Source organism: Phacochoerus africanus, chromosome 8 (assembly GCF_016906955.1).
Source record: "Phacochoerus africanus isolate WHEZ1 chromosome 8, ROS_Pafr_v1, whole genome shotgun sequence".
Classification (NCBI taxonomy): Eukaryota; Metazoa; Chordata; class Mammalia; order Artiodactyla; family Suidae; genus Phacochoerus; species Phacochoerus africanus.
Window position 1 is genome coordinate 66610090 of NC_062551.1, and position 14995 is coordinate 66625084.

The 14995-nt window shown below is 57.7% G+C and overlaps 1 protein-coding gene across 3 annotated transcripts in view; it reads left to right on the forward strand.

The window, feature by feature from the left end:
* KCNAB2 (potassium voltage-gated channel subfamily A regulatory beta subunit 2) overlaps positions 1-14995 on the forward strand; it is an 89100-nt gene that overhangs the window by 18887 nt on the left and 55218 nt on the right. The window contains exon 1 of one of the 3 annotated variants that reach the window (XM_047791242.1): positions 6303-6472. The exons of 1 other annotated variant lie outside the window; for it this stretch is intronic. The gene's annotated coding sequence lies outside the window, so the exon portion shown is untranslated. Of the gene's footprint in view, positions 1-6302; positions 6473-14995 lie in introns of those variants that run through there. One more of the 3 variants, XM_047791243.1, reaches the window with a different exon arrangement.

The following is a 14995-nucleotide window of genomic DNA, read 5'->3' on the forward strand; positions in this document are numbered from 1 at the left end:
GCCAGTTTCTCTCTGAGCCTCGGTTTCCCCAGCTGTCATCAGTGGTCGGTAACAGACAGTACCAAGCTCACGGGCTGTGGGGTGCAGGCTGCAGTGAGTCAGTGCAGTGAAACCCTTCATCCCAGCACCCCACCCTCACTGCACTCGGTCACCAGCAGCCTGGACGGGTCCCCGCCCAGGAGGGCTGCTCAGGTGGGCGTCCAGCATGTCCTCCACCCGCACCACTCCAAGGGCCCCCGGACGTCCTGGGCCCACCACACTCTTCAAAGCCCAGCTTCAGTGCAGGACCCCGGAGGGCCAGCCTTTCCCCAGAACCGAGTGGTCACTGTGACTAGGAGAGATGGCCGATGGCCCCACCTTGGTCAGCGCCCTCCAGGGGCCGCACCGAGGCACCACCAGCAGGGTTTAAAAATGCTATGCTTGTTCCATCTCGGGGCAAGGGGGGAAAGAAGACGCAGTCTGTATGAGCAAAATTCAAATCAAAAATAAATGAGGCAGGAAGAGTTACCAAAAATAGTCCAGCGTCAGAGGCAGCAGCTTGCGTCCATGGCCAGCTGTCCCCTGCGAGCGGCGTTGTGGGAGCGGCTGGGAGGGTGGCTTTATGTGTGGCCTGGGGACAGATTAATCAGGCCCGTGGTCTGATGGTAAATCAGAATGACCAGCTCGGTAAAAGCAGGTTAATGAGGACTCAGAGCACAGGAGATTCTGTGCCCCCCTCTCCTCCCACTGAGAAACGAGGTCAGGGGCTCGGCCAGCAGGCAGCATGGGGGCCACTGAGGGGGTCCCCTTCCCAACAAGAATGTCCCCACAAAAGGACACCACAGCGCTGGTCGTGCTGTGGACATCAGAAGGACCCACCGTTGTCTTTATTTCATTTTGGTGGATGTTACCTCCTTTTATAATGTCAGAGATCAAAGTTCTAAGGACCACATCCAGCCCACCACCTGCTGGTTTGTATGTTTGTTTTAGGGCTGCGCCCACAGCATATGGAAGTTCCCAGGCCAAGGATTGAATGTGAGCTGCGGCTGTGACCTACGCCACACCTGAAGCAATGCCAGCGCTTTTAACCCACTGCCCTGGACCGGGGGTTGAACCCCAGCCTCCACAGTGATCCAAGCGGCTGCAGTCAGATTCTTAACCTGCTGCACCACAGTGGGCACTCCCACTGCCTATTTTTGTAAAGAAGGTTTTGTTGGAGCAGGGCCACACCCTCGCACTCACAAATGGTCTCTGGCTGCATGCACACAGCAGAGACCAGCAAAGCCCAAAACATCGCCGCTCTGTGAGGCACAGATTTGCCCTCCCCCACCTAGAGGTCTTTCCATCAGATGCTCAAGCAGCCTAGGGAGGTGTCCTCTCCACCAGAAAACAGCTACCAATGAAATGGGCTTGTGTGTGGTGGCCTTTAGTGTGCTGGTGTGGATTTGGGGCTTTAGAGATGTTGTTTAAAAAAAAAAACCTGGAGTTCCCCTTGTGGCTCAGTGGATTAAGAACCTGACTAATGGAGTTCCCGTCGTGGCTCAGTGGTTAACACATCCAACTAGGAACCATGAGGTTGCCAATTCGATCCCTGGCCTTGCTCAGTGGGTTCAGGATCCGGCGTTGCTGGGAGCTGTGGTGTAGGTTGCAGACGTGGCTCGGATCCTGCGTTGCTGTGGCTCTGGCGTAGGCGGGTGGTTACAGCTCCGATTCGACCCCTAGCCTGGGAACCCCCTAGCCGTGGGAGTGGCCCTAGAAATGGCAAAAAAAAAAAAAAAAAAAGAACCTGACTAGTATCCACGAGAATGAAGGTTCAATGCTTGGCCTCATTCAGTAGGTTAAGGATCCAGCATTGCCACAAGCTGCAGCGTAGGTCACAGATGCGGCTCATATCCAGCGTTCCTGTGGCTGTGGTGTCGTCTGTAGCTCTGATTCAACTCCTCGTCTGGGAACTTCCATATGCCACAGGTGTGGCCATAAAAAAAAAAAAAAAAATGCCACAGTAACTAGATTTCTTTGGCTCATGGAGCATCTTTGGGGCGGGCACATTTGAATCACATGGTGAACCTCTGCCGCGCAGGTGACCAGCTGCAGCTGTCAGCCCCCCCAGGCCCTACCTGCTGCCCCCCTCCCTGTTCTGTTCCCCAGACCTCTGAGGAGGAAGAACAGGCGGGACCCCACTGGGCAGGGTGGAGAAGGACCTCTTGGGGTCCCCTTTCCCTCCTTGGGGTACCCCATTCAGCCTCCACAAGTCATGGGGAGCCTTTCAATCCTCCAGCCACACAGCACATCATCGTCCCCCCGACCCCGCACCCGGGAGGAAAAGGATCCTTTTTTTTTTTTTTTTTGGCATTTTAGGTCCATACCTTCGGCATATGGAAGTTCCTAGGCCAGGGGTCCAATCAGAGCTGCAGCTGCCAGCGGGATCCAAGCCTCATCTGTGACCTACACCATAGCTCACAGCAACGCCAGATCCTTAGCCCACTGAGCAAGGCCAGGGTTCGAACCCACGTCCCATGGATACTAGTTGGGTTCATTACTGCGGGGCCACGATGGGAACTCCAAAGGGGATCCTTTCAATGGACGTGGCACCCAGTCCTGAATCTGATTAGGTGTTTCCACCTGGCCTCTCCCGAGCACCTGTAAAGTGTACATAACATGTCACAGGGGAAGAATCTCCCAGGGGAAACGGTGCAGTGAGCTTTTCAAGCGTGCTCTGAACCTCTATGAAGTCTCCCAGAGACCACCGCGCCCGAGGTGGGGGCCGCAGGATGCAGGTGGATCCCCCAGGACTGGAACACGTGGCCCCTCCAGGCTCCCGCGTTGACACCTGCCACTGCCTTTGCCTCCCCGCCCCCGCCCCAGGGCAGTTTTGAACAGGGGCGGGCAAAATGCTTTGCATCGCCCGCCTTTGAAGTGGGTCTGCTTCTGGGCATCAGTTATTAAACCGGATTAGTGTCCAGTCCCCGGAGAGGACGTTGTCATCTCATAACAATGAACTCTCACCCGAATCCCAGGGTTGGCTAACAGTCACCAAACCACCCAAGCTACCGCCGAATGCAGGAGGTGAACCAGATACCAGGGACGGAGAGGGTGCGTGGGGCGAGGGCTCGGGCTGTGACCTCTCTTAACTGGAGCACCACTCGGAGAGAGGTACGGTCCCTGACTTGGGCCCAGGAAGCAGCTGTGGGCACGTGGGGCTTGGATGGGGTTGGGGGGGCGGTCTGTGGCTGCGGGGGGGGGGGATGTGCAAAGGGTGCCGGTGGCCTTGTCACTCCAGGAGGGAGTCGTGGCCTCCTAGAGGTCGCAGTAACTCCTAGAACAGGGCTCGGCAGACCTTTGCTGCAAAGGGCCTGGGAGTAAGCGGTTTAGCCTTGCAGCCCCTGCAGTCTCCGTCCAGGCCCTCGGCTCTGCCGCGTGGCCTGAAATCGGTTGTGGATGATTCAGGAATAAGGGTCAGGGCCTGCGTGTTTGTCCCCCCAAATTCATATGTCGATGCCCTGGTTCCCAGGGGGATGGTATTTGGAGCTGGAGTCTTCAGGAGGCGACTGGGTTTAGAGGGTGTCATGAGGACGGGGTCCCGTCACGGGTTGGTGCCTTCATAAGGAGAGGCAGAGCAAGCTCCATCTCTGCCGAGTGAGGGCACAGGGAGAAGGCTCAAGCCCAGAGGGGAGCCCTCCCCAAACGCCGAGTCTGCCAGCACCTGCATCTCGGACTTCCTGCCTCCAGATCTTTGAGGAAAAGATTACACCCTCGGATCTGTGGCATTTCATTATGGCAGCCCAACAGCCAAGGGGCATGGCTCTGTGCAGTGAAATGTTATGGACACTGAAATTTGATTTTTTTTTTTTTTTTTGGTCTTTCTAGGGCTGCACCCATGGCATATGAAAGTTCCCAGGCTGGGGTCGAATCAGAGCTGTAGCCGCTGGCCTACACCACAGCCACAGCAATGCCAGATCCGAGCCTCATCTGCGACCTACACCACAGCTCACAGCAACGCCGGATCCTTAACCCACTGAGTGAGGCCAGGGATCGAACCTGTGTCCTCATGGATGCTAGTCAGATTCATTTCTGCTGAGCCACAACAGGCGCTCCTGAAATTTGAATTTTATGTAATTTTCACATCCCATGAAATATTCTTTTGTTTTTCTTCCAATCACTTAAAAACATGAAAACCGTTCTTAGCTTACGGGCCAGAAAGCCCTGGGGATAGAAGCTCTGAGGACTCCAGATTTCAAAGCACCATAAAAAAGACCTTTCGCGTCGTCTCCGTTGTCAGGGGAAGCACATCTGCCTGGAGGTCCCTGGGAGTGCGGGGGTGGGGGGGTCATGTGTCTCTGGAGCCCAGGACCCCCTCTCTGCCCCTCACAGTGGGAGCATCCAGGACGCGTGGACCCAGTTCTCCAGCTACACTCCGGGCACGTGTCCTGCCGCCCACACTTTTGGAGGCAGGTCTGTTCAGTTCTTGCTCCTTAAGTTGTGGAAACAGCCAGAACCACTGTGAGGTCCGCACTTAACGGAGGGTGCTTTTGGGGTTCTCAAGACACCATCTTACTCTGTGGTCGAGCTGGGGGGACAGTACAAGCCTCTGCTTGCTGCCAGTTACCCCACTCAGGGCCTTGGAGGTGCCACCTCCTGCTCCCTGCCCCGGCCCGAGGTGCCCCCCCGCCAGCATCATTCCTTCTGCTGAAAATAGAGGCAAACCTGGGGGGGTGCAGCCTTCTCCATGAGGAAGGACATTCCAGAAGATTCTGTCCCTTTCCATAAGAAAGCAGAACGTTCCTGGAAGCCCTGCCTGCCAGGATCCTGCCAAGAGGCTGTCTCAGGGAAAGATTTCAGGAAATGGTGCCCGTGGATGGTGGCTGGGCCACTCAGCAACTGTGCCACATGTATTGATCTGGCTTAAATCTATGGTTCAGACGCCTCCACGCAGAAGAGAAGCGGCCCCTGGACTCAGTGATGCATCCCTAACTCCACAGCCCAGCCAGCATTAGCGGTCCCCTGTCTTCACGGGCCAGGGTACCTTCTTGAAAGAGAGTCAGCAGATACGTGAAGAAATATGATTGACTCTTAGGGGCCTGGGTGCAGCTGTGGTTTGAGGCCTGGCTCCCTGTGGCTGACACTGCAAAGCAGCCCTGAGGTTTCAGGTGTTAGTCTGAAATGTTTGACTCCTTCCTGCTGCCTGGAGATTTATGAGAGCAGTGGATTAAGTCTGCGTTCAAGCATCCACAGGGTCTTTGCACTGGCAGGTGGCACAGGATACCTGTCCTGATTCAGGCCCTGGGGCGGGGCATGGGGAGCAAAGAGCCCCAATCTAAGGCCAGAGGCACCTGCCTCCCATCCCAGCTCTGCCCCTGATGGTCCGTGTGGGCTTGGGTAGCATTTAGTATTCGTGGACCTCCATTCGGCAGCTGTAAAGTGGCCTCGCCTGCAAGGGTGACACAGCCCATGACGGGGCTTGGGGGGTCCTATCTCTTTTCTCTCCTTCCTCCTGCTCCCTCCTCTCCCTCCCACTCACCTCCCGACACCTGCACTTCAGTCAGTCACCCCAAAATCTGTACTTCTTTCTCTTCCCTCTTTTTTCCCCCGTCACCCCATAATCCAGCCAGGGACCCACAGCGGCTGAGGCTGAAGCCCGGCTGAGGCTTCAGAGCCCTGTGCTCCGTCCTGGGGGGCCATGGCAGGGGGGCTGGGCTGGGACTGGGCCAGAGACTCAGCACCACATAGATGGAATGTTCCATCCACGCCTTCCCTTTGCCTCGCGCTCCCCAGGTGCGGGGCCTCCCCGGGGAGGAAGCGCCGAGCTGGGACAGGTCCTAGAGAGAAGAGGAAACCTCCCCGCGGAGGGGGATCCCCCCTCCCCTGTCCTCTGGGCCACCCCACCCCCCCACAGCAGCTGCCTGCACCTGCTGTGTCCTAGCCCCGGGGACGGGACACCTGCTGTGTGTTGAGCCCCGGGGACGGGACACAGGTGAGGCAACATACTCGCAGTGCTGGAGGCAGCCCAGCCCTGGGTTCACATCCAAGCCATAGACCCACCCTCGGACCCTCAGGGTCACCATCTGTAGAATGGGGGGAGCCACCGTACCCCCTCAGGCTATGGGGACACTCAGACGAGGGGACATGGGGAAAAGGCGTGGAGCCCGGCCCTGGCACAAAGCTGGCACCACTAAGCAGGAATTCTTTAACGCCCCCAGGATGAGCTGGTGGCTTCATGTCTGTCCCCTCCCTCCCTGAGAAAGGCCCCCGCCCATCGTGCCTGCCCCCAGGCGGCTGCTACACTGTCGGGAAGGTCGGGGTGTCTGAGGCCTCCTTGGGGCACGCCTGGGACGAGAGGCCACACCCCAGAGCCTGGAGGCCCCTGGCTCGCAAAGCACCCTCTGCTCTGTCACTCACTGCCGCTGGCTTCCTGGTTGGCCCCGTCGTCCCCGGGGCGCTCGCCTTCCACCACCTACGCGCCAAAATGGTCTCGTCTCTGGCCGTTCTGGAGCAGGTACCCAGGGTGTTTCGGGGATCTTGTTCTTGGGATGGGTTTTGCACGTGAAGGAACAGCCCCCCGGCTCCCTCTGCGGGGTTTGGGTGCTCCCCTGACGTCCAAGGTTAATCAAGCCAGAAGTCCCCTGGGCCCCGAGGTCCCACAGGACTGGCTGCAGCAGGGCGGGAGTGGCCCCTGCAGACGCCCTGCTCGTCCCGCCAGAACCCACGTGGCCGGCTGTCACCATGGCTCAGCAGAGCGGCTGCAGTCACCCTCCTTGGGAAGGACCGGCAGCCCCCCCCCCCACTGACCCAGTGACTGATGGCAGTGGCGGCAGGCGGGTGGGGCGCAGCGGGCGGCACCCAGGGGACCTGTCTGACACAGCTCTGCCTCTGGAGCTGCCGGCTTCTGCTTTCATCTCTGGGGCCAAAGCCGCCTAGAGAGCAAGAGCACGGCAGGGCCACCTCTGTCCGGCCTGGGGGGTGACAGGCCAGCTGCTGAGCGGCCCCTGCAAGCTCCTGGAGTGGTCCCCGCCCATCTGTTCTCTCCTGGGAGCCGGGTCCTGGGTTCCCATCTCTGAGTGGAGGTGCAGGGAGTGAGGATCCCTGCCTTAAAACAAGTCTCTGCTGAGGGTCTGAGTACAGGGCAGGGGCAGGGTGGGCGGAGGGCCCTCAGGACCCGCCTCCCCCTGCAGTGCTGCCCTGGGAGGGGGGCCAGGGTCACTACGTCGGGGAGGGCAGGGTGCACTGCTGGTACCTCGGGAGCTTCCTCCTGGCCCAGAAAAGCCCAGCTTCTCAGTGCCTCCCTCCCCCGCCTCGCTCTCCTCTCCACTCTGGGCCTGGGCAGGATACTAGGGCAGGGCGTGGTCACTGGGAGGCCAGGGTGGCTGATGGGAGCAGGCCAAGAGCTGCCTGGGGTAGGACAGGTGTCACGTGTGCTGAATGAATGGCCGGAGGGAGGCCTGTGGCCTGGGCGCTGGGGGCTGGTTGTGGGGATTCCGGAACACGTGTGGGCTTCTGTTTCCTGTGTCTTGCCCTGACCCGCCGCAGCTCCTGAGGTCTGTAAAGCGCCAAGGCCCCTCCGCCCAGGCTCGAAGCGACCACACCCTTCCACCTGTGGTCCCCAGGGATCCAATGGGGCTGGGGAAGCTGTGGCCAGGAGACCGGTCCCCCCCCACCCCATGAGCCAAGCCTCCATTCCCTCTTGCGGGGGGTGGCCGTCCCCAAGACTGGGGGCCTTTGGCTGCTGGCCCCAGCAGACCCCACCCCACCCTGACCCCGCCGTCACTGTGCGCAGCCCACATGTAGCCAGGAGCCCCAGCCAGGCTTCCCCTGCAGTCGAAGGGCACCCGGCCAGCAGGTGCATGAGCCACAGCTGTGGATCTGGGGGAGAGTTGGGATTTAGGGGCTGTGATCTTTTCTGATGTGGCATTAATTCGACTTGAGCAAGGACTCTCCCTGCCGCGGTCCAGCCCCGCTCTGTGCTGGTGGACTTGTTCATGATCTGGGAACAGGCGCTGGAATAACCAGGGGTTCCCATCGTGGCACAGTGGAAACGAATCCGACGAGAAACCATGAGGTTGCAGGTTCGACCTCTGGCCTCGCTCGGTGGGTTAAGATTCTGACATTGCCATGAGCTGTGGTGTAGACCGCAGACACGGCTCGGATCCCTCATTGCTGTGACTGTGACATAGGCTGGCGGCTACATCTCCAATTCAGCCCCTAGCCTGGGAACCTCCCTATGCTGCAGGTGCAGCCCTAAAAAGAAAAATCATAAAGGCAGACTGAACATTTCAGTCTGTGATCTTTATAAGCTCTTATGGGGACACTGATCAGATGTGCCAGGCAGTCTTGCCCATGGGCTCCATGGCTGGTCGGAGGCTTCCGCGGTTGTCTGGCCACGTGAGGTCCATGCTGTTTAGTGTTGGGCAGGGGAGGGGTCACCAGGCCGCCCAGTCTCCGAGGCTCAGGCCCTGGAGGAGACACTGAGCTTCTCATTGGCAAAGAGCAGGGGGTCTTGGCCGTGACCCCCAGCCCCTAGTAACAATTGTGCGGTTCTCCCCCCAACTCCATCTGAGTCTGAGCAAGATGTGGGAGGTGCAGTAGGGGATGGGATGGGGTGGTGACCTCCAGCCCCTTCTAGGAACTGGGACTCTCCTTGCCCCCCAAGATGACCCCACAGGCAGAGCGGGTACCCCAAGGGCACTCAGGTTCAGCAGCTCTCGCCCTTGGCCACCATCCTGCTCGTAGGAGAGGAGTGGCTCCCGTCTCGGGGCGCCTGGCCTCTAGGAGAGAGAGGAAGACAGTGTTACGCAAGCACTCTTCCGGCCCCATGTGGTTTTGAGCAGTTACACCTCTTCCTGTCTCTCCCTGGGGTGCGCTGTGGCTACCGGGGCTGCTGCTGGCTTTGGCCCCATAAAGGGCGGTGGTTTTTATGCCCTGTGACGGCAGGGCATTGGTAGGAAGGCTTGCCAGGGTTCGAGAAGCCACATGCAAAGTAACATCCGCTGGAGCAGCCGGAGCTTGGGTCCTGGCCCTGAGCCCTGGGGCTTTTGGGAGGATCCCCCAGTGACCCTCACATCCGGGCACTGGGAGCCCCTCCTCCCTGGTCCCTCAGCAGGTTCACAGCATCTGCCATCTGCCTGGCACTGCTCTGGGACACGTCAGGGAGCAGAAGAGCCACAGCCCCCTGCCCCGGTGGAGCCAGCATCGCCTCATCACAGGGGAAATGGGGGGCACAGGGGACAAGTTAGGAACAGCCCATCCTTGGTGTCTCAGTGGTGACCTCCAGGATGGCCTCCAGGGGCCCTGCCTCCTGGCCCTCACGCCTTCCACTGTTAGGCTTTGACCTGTAGCCTCAGTCATAACAGGTACCGCAGCTGCTCTCTCTCCATCCCTCGCTCTGGGGGAAGCCAACTGCCTGGGCCTTGGGAGGTCCAAGGGGTCCAGAACTGAGGCCCCCTGCCCACCACCTCGTGCAGGAGATGTCTAAGAAGAGGAGTCTTCGAGGGGAATGTAGCCTCCGGACAGACCCTGAGCCTGGACCACACAGCCAAGTCGGTCCCAGGCTCCTGACTCCGGAACCGTGTGGGAAATGTTTCTTGTCGTAAGCGGCCAACCCTTGCCAGGTGGCCGTAGATAACGTACACGGTGTTCTCTTTCTTAAGACCTCAGCAATCTAGGGCCGAGGCTTCTGGAACCTTTGAGCTTCCAGGATGATCCAGAATTAGGATGCAGCCCCAGAGGGCCCCCCACCCCATGACACCGAGTCATGCCTATGTATGGCTGGTCACATCTGCAAGCAATGAGCCCTTTCCTGGGAAAGTGGGAAGAAACAAGAAGCCTTCTGAGAGGAAGGAAGGAGGCAATGAGGGAAGATCAGGTTGTAGCAAGTCTGAGGACCCTGAAGGTGATTTTCTGGAAGATGGGACCCTTGCCTGGGGTGAGGCCGCCTCTGGGACTTAACTGCCTCTGGCACGTGGTGAGGACATCCAGGAAGGAGCTGTGATCAGGAACTTTCCTAGAAGCGCCCCAGGCCCTGGGGAGCACCTCCCAGGCAGATCCCAGCCTCAGGGCCCCCCCCACCCCCCCAACCCGTTAGCACGTCGGCTTCTCCCAACTCCGTTCCTCTCCCATTTCATAGATGGAGAAACTGACCCTTGGGAAGGTTGGGCGTTGCCCAAGGTCAGACATCAATGAATGGCAGAGTTAGGGCTCAGACCAAGGGCCAGATCTGAACCCCGACTGGGCTCCTCGCCTCCATCCCCAATGCCCGTGGTCTCCCAGGGTCACTCACAGAGAGTGGAAATGTGTCTTCATTCCAGCCCTAGAAGCAGATGGACATTCTGGCAAGATTTCCATATAGAAGCAGTTACCCTCTCCACCGCTTAGCAGACTAACTTCAGATCAAGAAATCATGGGAGTTCCCATTATGGTGCAGTGGAAACGAATCCAGCTAAGAACCATGAGGATTCGGGTTGGATCCCTGGCCTTGGTCAGTGGGTTAAGGATCTGGCATTGCTGTGAGCTGTGGTGTAGGTCGCACACGAGACTCGAATCCAGTGTTGCTGTGGCTGTGGTGTAGGCTGGCAGCTGCAGCTCCCATTCAACCCCTAGCCTGAGAACCTCAATATGCTACAGGTTCGGCCCTAAAAAGCAAAAAATAAAATAAAATCCAAAAAATAAAATAGAAATTCAAGGTCGCCCCCAAAAAACAAACGAAAAAACCCTCAATGCCATGAAAAACAATGAAAACATGGTAGGGAGTGGGGTTGCTGCAGGATTAGGAGAGACCGAAGGAAAATAACAGATGTCCTTTATGAACCTTGAGTGGACTCTGGATTGTTTGGAAGAACATACCTTTGGAATAACTGGGCACATTTTAATGTGGGCTGCAGAAGAGGTGGCGTGGAATTAACGGCCTTAGGTATGATTGGGGTATTGCGGTTGTGTAAGACGGAGCTTATTCTCAGGAGACGCTTGTTGCAGTATTGAGGGGTGAAGTGCATGAGATTGCAACCAGCAAATGGTTCAGGAGGAAAGTGGGGGCCGAGCCCATGGGGGAGGGGGAGAAGGGGAGGGGGGCAGCTAGTGCAGAGGAGGCAGACGTAGACCCCCCGGCAAGTAGGACGAAGGGTACACAGGTGTTTGCGGCTGTTCTGATTTTTTACACTATTTCCAATGTTTGAAAGTTTTCAAAATAGTGAGTTGGGGAAAGGCAGTGCCCACGGGTGGGGCTTCATGGCCTTTTAGGTCCTCTGTCGCCACTCAGCTCAGGCTTGGAGACCGTTCCCACTTCCTTTCTCTTTGCTCCTGCGAGAAAGTCCCACCGGGCCTTTGTGAGTGTCCCAGGCTTCTGTGTCTCCAGGTATAAACCCTATGGTTGCACGCACAGTCCAGGGGGCGTGCAGCAGACGGGCCCCCCTGGGGAGGGAGGAGCAGCTCTGCCTGCCTCTCTTGCAGGTGCCGGAGCCCAGTGCAGCCTGGGATTCATAGCATCCCCACTGGGAGTCAGCTCCTTGGAGATTGGCTGCTGGGCGGATGCAGTGGCTCCTGATTGGATAGTGGCAGTTGCAGAGCAAGGAGGTGGGCTCTGAGCGCGTTGGCTGTGCCCCTGGTCTGTGTCCTGAATGCTAAGCATGGTCATGGGAAAACCTCACCCACCCTTCTCCCCCCTTGAGGTGGCAGAGGTGCCAGCACCGCAGGAGGAATGAGGCAGAAGCGCTCTTTGTGGTCTGCGGCTCTTTTCTCATGAAATAGGCATCAAAGCATGGCCAGTGCCCAGCTGTGACTTGGGACAGAGGAGCCTTCTTGGCTTCTTAGTTTGACCTTCCAGAGTCCAGACTGGGGGTGAGGAGTGGTACAGGTGGCCTCCCTGGGGACGTCTCCCTACATGTGGCCAGTGGTAACTGTAGGGGCCACGAGCACCCCTCCCAGACAGAGCAGGCATTGCATCCTCAGAGAAGCCAGCCCTGTTCCCACGGGGGTGAGTCCCCAGGCACCGGGGCGTGGAGTGGGGGGGAGGCACAGCCACGAACACAGCAGACAAAAAACTCCCTGTGTTCATGGAGCTGGCGTGGGGCATCTTGGGGTCATACATGAGACAGCAGGTGAAAGTTACGGTGTGTTAGAAGGGGACAGGTACCAGAGAAGGGACCGGGAGAGTGTCCCAGGGAAGCGGGTCTGCAGTGTAAGATAAGAGTCCAGAGAAGACCCCAGGAGAATGTGACCTTTATGTCAGGAGGCAGAGGCCAGGGGTCCCTCAGGTGGATCCGGGTCAGAGAGCTCAGGTGGAAGGAAGAGCAGGAGCAGATGCTCTGTGTCAGCAGGGCTCATGGGATCCACAGCGCCAGCGTCATCAGGAGCAGAGAGAGCCGCGGGCCAGGAATGAGGCCTGACAGGCCCTGGGTCAGGCCCAGCGGGGCCGAGGCCGAGGCTGAGATTTGGACTTTCACTTTGGATAGAATGGAAACCACTGGAAGATACGAGCCACCTAACAACGTCACCTGATTTTTGTTCTCAAAGGTTCATTCTGGCTCCCGTAGAGCAGACTGGGGGGTCAAGGTGGAAGCCGGGAGGCCCGTCAGAAAGCTGTAGTGGGGGCTGGAAGAGAAAAGGCAGCAGCCCGGGCCAGAGAGGAGGCGGTGGGGTACCCCCAAGAAGCTTGGGGTTCTGGATGACGATGATGGGGGCCGTGGGAAGAGCAGGGCTGGGTGGGGGGTGGTCAGGAGCTCGGCGTTGGATGCATGGACCAGAGCTCCAGGTGTCTGCCCCCCATCCTCGTAGAGAGGCCATGTGGACAGTTGGAGCCACACATCTGAGGCACAGCGGGGAGATGGGGGCTGGAGACACGGCCGTGGCGGCTGCAGCAGAGTGACCCCCGCAGAGGTCAGAGCCAGAGGGCGGGCAGAACCTCAGGAACTTCATGTGGATGGAAAAGAGATTCAAGACCTGAGCCTGCACAGAAAGCGGAGCTGGAGACCAGAGAGGGGAGCCGCCGGGAAGGCAGCAGGACGGCGGGCAGCGCGCAGTCTCAGAGCCGGGACATGGTGCAGCCCTGCTGTCCCCCAACCGTGCGACAGGCACCGGCCACCTCCGCAGCAGGGAGGTCACAGCGACCTTGGCAACAGTAGCTTCCTCAGAGGCGCGAGGGCAGAAGGGAGGGGAACCGCAGACAAGGAAGCACAACCTCACGGAGGCGGTTCCTGCGGATGGAGGGAGAGAGACAGGACAGGAGGGGACAGGAAGTGGGTCCAAGGAGCTGAGCTTTATTTTTTAATTTTATTGGGGTACAGTTGACTTACAAAGTTGTATTAATTTTGGATGTGCAGCTAAGTCAGTCTGTTACACGTGTACATACATACAGTCCTTTTCAGATTCTTTCCCATATGGGTTATGACACAGCATTGAGTAAATGTCCCTGGGCATCAACGTGGATGGACCTAGAAGTTATCACACTAAGTGAGCTTTTGGGGTTGTGGTTTTTTGGAGTTTTTTGGGGTTTTTTGGGGGGTTTTTTTGTCTTTTCTATGGTCACATCTGCAGCATATGGAGGTTCCCAGGCTAGGAGTCAAATCGGAGCTATAGCCACCGGCCTACAGCACAGCTACAGCAACATGGGATCCAAGCCGCATCTGTGACCTACACCACAGCTCACAGCAACTCCAGATCCCCAAAACACTGCTCAAGGCCAGGGATCGAACCCGCAACTTCATGATTCTTAGTCGGATTCGTTAACCACTGAGCCACAAGGGGACTCCTTTTTGGGTTTTTTGTTTGTTTGTTTGTTTGTTTTTTGCTTTGTAGGGCTGCACCTGTGGCATATGGATGTTCCCAGGCTAGGGGTCGAATCAGCTGTAGCTGCCGGCCTACACCACAACCATAGCAACGCCAGATCCGAGCCGTGTCTGTGACCTACACCACAGTTCATGGCAATGCCAGATCCTCAACCCACTGAGCGAGGCCAGGGATCGAACCCGCAACTTCATAGTTCCTAGTTAGATTCGTTCCTGCTGCACCACGATGGGAACTCCTGTTTTTGAAGACGGGATAAGTAATAGTTGATGGTGTGTAGGTGCAGCTGCTCCATAAAGAAGGAAGAATGGGGAGTTCCCGCTGTGGCTCAGCAGGTTAAGAACCTGACTAGTATCCATGAGAATACAGATTTGATCCCTGGCCTTGCTTAATCAGTTAAGGACCCAGCATTGCTCTGAGCCTCTGTGCAGGACAAAGATGCGGCTCAGATCCTAGTTACTGCGGCTGTGGTGTAGGCTGGCAGCTGCAGCTCCGATTTGACTCCCAGCCTGGGAACCTCCATATGCCCACGGGTGCAGCCCTAAAAATACAAAAAAGAAGAAGGAAGGATGAGTGGCTGAGGGTCCGGCTGCCGGATGCCCTTGAGTGGGGGAGAGGCAGGGTGTGTGCGCTTGGCAGGCACCATGGGCATGTCCGGGTCATACAGTAGCAACAGGAGGCAAGCAGAGAGTTCTGAGATGCTGGTGGGTGGGTCTTGCTGCTTCTGTTTTCCTGGTGAAATAGGAAGCGATCAATCAAGAGCTGTGGGCAGCAAGGGAGAGGAGGTATTGGCGATTTCAGGAGAGGGGCGCTGGCACGGGTCATCTCAAAGAGTGCCAGGAGAATGGCCTAGGCCTGGGGTCGGCAGGCTTTTCCTGTGAAGGACCCGGTGGCAGATAGTTCAGGCTTGGCAGGTCAGACCATCTCCATCGCAATGACCAACCCCACCGTAGTTGTCCAGATGGCACACTTTGTGTTAAAAAAAAAAAAAATGGGTGGGAGGTAAAACTTCCAATAAAACCTTATTTACAGAAAGAGGCAGCAAGCCAGTTTTGGCACGCTGGCTGGAGTTTGCTAATTCCTAGGCCAGGAGTTCAGCTTTCTCGGACAAGGGTCCCAAGTATGTTCCCTGGACCAGCAGCGTAAGCCGCACCTGGGGACTCGTTAGAAATGCAGATTTGGGAGATCCCGTCGTAGCGCAGTGGTTAACGAATCCGACTAGGAACCATGAGGTTACGGGTTCGGTCCC